Here is a 4,442-nt window from a genome sequence, read left to right on the forward strand (position 1 = left end):
GTATCATCTTGAGGATTAAATGAGCTAGAGCTGTAGCCCAGTGACAGGTACCCCGCCCGCCGGGGCCATCACCCTGGCAGGCCTGGGGAGCCCACGGGATCCAGACCAAGCCCAATCCTGGCGTTTGGGGCCTTCCCCCTTGGTGTGGCACTGCCCACAGCTCCCAGCTGTGCAAACAGCCCTAATCCCCGGCCACCTTCGGTATTATTTTTGGCTGGGCCCCCTTCATCAGCCCTTCCAGCTCGGATCCACCCTGTTGGCCACTGCCCACTGGGGGTCACCCTCTATTCTGGCCCAGACTCTGGCTTTCCCAGGGGGGGTAGGTCTGGCCTCTGGCCTCCGGGAGTGGAGTCTGGGTGGGGGCAGCACTCACTTCCTGCTAGAGCAGGCCAGGCAGGACAGTCCCTCATGCCCTGGAGGACGGAACAGACTGGCCCCACCAGAGTGCCCAGGACGCACTGCCTGCTGAGGGTGTGGGCTGCAGCTTCTGTGGGTCTTCTGTTCTCACATTTCAGACTCTCCCACACCCTCTACTTTGAACAGGTCGGGTTAGTTTGGTGGGTCTCAGTCTTTCCATCCGTAAAATGGGGTAAATAACTCCCATTCCCAGCAGCCACTGTCTGGATCACGCATGCAACGCAAGGATGAATGTTTTGTAAATTATCAGCTTATTTTCCAAATGTTTGGGCCTCTTTGGGTCCAGGACACATCTTCAGGGCAATCAGCCTTGACAGGCTGTGGTGGGAAGGCTCCTCCTCCACGGTGGAGGGCAGAGGGCGGCATTCCTGGCAGCCAGTGTGCATGGGGGCAGGTGTCTCCCCACCCCACCCAGCATTGTGCCAGCATCAGGTCGTATGGCTGACTTCATGGGAAGGAAGCCTGGAGAGATAAGCAGATGGCCATCCCAGTAAACAAGTCCGGGAGCGCTCCTGGGACACAAGCAAAGTAGGTCGGAGGCCACAGAGGAGATAGTGCTAGGAGGTGCGGCCGGTGCCAGGTCCTTGCTGGTGGCCAGGAGGGGTCAGCAGGTCTCAGGCACGGACGACCCGGTGGGCGGAATCCTCATGGGCGTTGGGTGGCAATGCTGTGGGCCTAGATAGGATCTCGGCACAGGGGAGTGCGTGTGGGCCCCTGCTGGGCAGGATGTCTGGCCTAGACAAGCTGGCCAGATTTGGGCTGCAGCCCAAGCCTGCAGACTGGCCATGGGGCAGGGGCAGGTGGCAGGGCAGAGTCTGACCGATTCGAGCTCCGGGCTGCTGGCTGAGTTCGTGCGCTCTGGCTTAGCTGGCATCCGGGGCATGTCTAGCCCCTGCGGAGGGCTGGGGTTAGCTGTGCACACGCCGGGCCAGGCACAGGCTGGGGCACCAACACTGCAGCACCCCAGGTGGGACTGAGGCCATACACGGGGCAGCCTGATGCAAGCCTCATGGGGTGAGCTGCCTGGGTGAGCTCCGTGGCACTAAAAGAGGGAGGTGGGGTGCAGGAGAAGCTGAGTGGAGGTTTCCCAGGCAGAACTTACGGGAAGGGCATTTGGCCAAGGCCCAGCATTAGAAAGGCATGGCTGCCAGGACAGAGGTGAGTGAGGCGGCCGGGCAGCCATCACGGGAGCTGCGAGCTCAGCCTGAGTACAGAGGGCTGGGTCGCCCTGGCCTTTTGGAGGCTCATGTTGGCTGTTCTGCTTGTTGTTGCCTTCACAGCTAGCCCCTGAAGCCCCCACCAACGCTTGGCACACAGCAGGGTCCTGGCAGTGTGCTCGGATAGGGTTTGACACCCCCCGCCCCAACCCTCTCCCCATCCAGCCAGCTGCAGGAAGCACACGGCCTGACAGCGTGGCCTGTACTTCATTTCCTTCTTCCCCTGAGCATATGTGAGGGGCCCTGCATTGGCCAGGCCCCTCCTCGGCCAGGCCTGGAGCCACAGGCCCCCCCAGTGTGGAAGGCCACTGCATTACTCCACTGAGGCTGCAAGCCGCCACAGTCCACGTGGCTTGAACAAGAGAGGCTTATTTTCTCACAGTTCTAGTTTGGAGGCAAGGTCAAAGTGCTGGCCTGCTGGTTTCTGCTGGGGTCTCCCACCTTGGCTTAGAGACCGCTCCCCTCTTACTGCCTCTTCATATGCTTGACCCTCTCCTGGTCTCTCTGTGTGTCCAAATCTCCTGTCGTAAACACACCGGTCCGATCGGGTTACGGCCCGCCCATCCACCCTCATTCTACCTTAACCGCTTCTTTGAAGGCTCTGCCTCCAAGTGCAGCCACCACACCTGAGCTCCCTCCTTGCGGCCTCATCAGTGCTTTGGCATTGACGCTACGGTCTCCCCCACAGAGGTGGGGTGTGAGTCCTTTCTGGGTTCCCACTCCGGCTATAGCCTTTATGAGCTGCTGTGCGGCATTAAAGGATCTCTAGATGAATAACCTGGGAGGGGCAGAAGGAGCCAAGCCCAGGGAAACCACAGGAGGCGCCCCGGCAGGGAGGCTGGCATTTCTGAGGCCCTGCCCCCCCCCCCCCCGCACTTCCCTGCCATGCTCCTTCTCCATATGCTGCAGTGCTGAAACCAGGCCCCCGCAGGCGCTGACGCAAGACTTCCAAGGAAGTTTTGTACCCACACTTCCCGAGCCTCAGAACACCAGCCCAGCCGTGGGAGGGAGGCAGGGCAGGCCTTCCTTTGTCCACCCCCCCCTGGGCTGGAGATCAGGGATGGCTTGCCCGAGGGCGGGGTTCGGACTCACACCCAGCCTTCTGCCCTCTCCTCTCTCTCCCTGCACCACGCCTGAACAGGGGCTGGGCTCCTGGTGAGGAGGGCATCGCAGGGAGCTGGTAGGGTAAGGCCTGTATTTGTGGCTACCCAGTGCCAAGCACAGGCATGGGGCCCGCCCTTCTGCCATCTGCAGGGGAGGTTCCTGCGGGAGGAGTCACGGAGAAGCAGGGCTGGGCAGGGAGAGCTGACGGGGAGGCAGATGGCTCACTTGGGCCCCTGCAGTTGGACCTCTGTCACTTCTGAGCCCTCTGCCTTTAGACAAGTTACTCAGCTTCCCTGAGCTGCAGCTTCTTCATTGATAAATCGGGGACAGATGCAGTCATGGGCCAAGTACTGGAGTGCTTCCTATGCACTGGGACTATTTTCAGCGTGAGAGCTACAGGATAGACATGTCCATGTCCTCCTGGAGCTGGGTGGGGAGGGGCAGACGTGCTCTGAGTGCAGGGCTGGAGCCCTGCTGGGGTGGGCTGCCATGGTCCATTTAGCTGGGAGGTCAGGGAAGGCCCCCCCATATGGCTGAACTGGGCCTCTGATGAGGAAAAGAATCTGGGGCACAGGAGTCAGAACAGCACCTCCCTCTCCTTGGGCCGACTCAGGAGGGGAGGGTTCAGCTGCCTGTGCCCCCCCCCTTGCTTGATCCCAGGCCCCTAGGAGGAAGACCTCCTCCAGCAAGCCTTCCCCGCCACCAGCACGCAGGCACCCCCCTCCCCTCAGGCTGGCCATGAGTGCCTGGGGTAGGGGTTGCAGGGGCTCTGGGACCCCTAGCTGCTCTCTGAAGTCCCCAACCCAGGCAGGACACATAGTCCAGTAGGCAGTAAAGGACGGCTGGACGCTGATAGCCCTGTGAGCACGACATGCCTCTTCAGGGGCAAATCTCTCTTCAGCCTGGGTGGGCAGGGCACAGGGGGCCCCTTAACCCAGACTGCCCGCTTCCAATGCTTGTCCCATCCCTTCCTTGCTGAGTCCCCAGTGCCTAAAACTGCTCCCCTCAGCAATGTGGGGAGGGCGGCACCTGCCCCCCCCCCCGGGGCCTGTAAGCAGAGGACCCTATGGTAGTTTGGGGGGGTGGGCAATGGGGCTCGCATCGGCTATGGGTGCCTGTCCAGGCCTTCGAGCTTACTTCTGAGACGAAGGCAGGGCCAGCCCAGCTCTGGAGAGGACATCTAGCCGCCCATCAGCGCCGCATCTGGATTGGCATAGGTGCCCGTCGCCCACCTGGAGGGCCGGGCCTGCCCGCCACCCCCGCAGACCGCCCAGGCAGCATTTCTGGGCCACCTGCCACCCCGACGCCACCTGTCATTACGACCCACCAAGGAGGCCTTACTGAGCTCCAGGCCCGGCAACTGTGACCCGGTCCCTAAGACCAGGGGCGAGGGGAGGCCACCCCCTCCTGGGCCTGCGCCCTCAGGACGATCCCGGGACAGCGCCCCGGGTCCGCGCGGCCCGACTCCTGCCCCCTCCTCGCACCCCTGTGGCCCCCTCCTGGGTCCCACGCCCGCCCCCTTGTCTCCCCCCAGCCGGCCCCTCCTCGGTCGCCCCCAACCCCGCCGCTCGCGGCCCCCCTCCCCCGCCCCGCTCGCGCTCCGGCCCCCTCCTCAACCCCACCCCCGCGCCGGCCCCCTCCGCGTCCCCCGCGGCCGCCCTGCGTACGGGGTGACGCAGCGCCGCCCGCCCCGCCCGCCCCGCG

General features: G+C 63.3%; 1 protein-coding gene across 1 annotated transcript in view; it reads left to right on the forward strand.

Moving 5' to 3' along the window:
• Nucleotides 1–806: 806 nt before the first annotated feature.
• Nucleotides 807–4,442, forward strand: part of CERK (ceramide kinase) — a 43,002-nt gene continuing 39,366 nt past the window's right edge. The window contains exon 1 of the mRNA XM_073882612.1: nt 807–945. The gene's annotated coding sequence lies outside the window, so the exon portion shown is untranslated. The remainder of the gene's footprint in view (nt 946–4,442) is intronic.

The sequence above is a fragment of the Callorhinus ursinus genome, unplaced genomic scaffold, assembly GCF_003265705.2.
Source record: "Callorhinus ursinus isolate GAN/ISIS: 27379988/994484 unplaced genomic scaffold, GSC_fseal_2.0 scaffold48, whole genome shotgun sequence".
Taxonomy (NCBI): domain Eukaryota; kingdom Metazoa; phylum Chordata; class Mammalia; order Carnivora; family Otariidae; genus Callorhinus; species Callorhinus ursinus.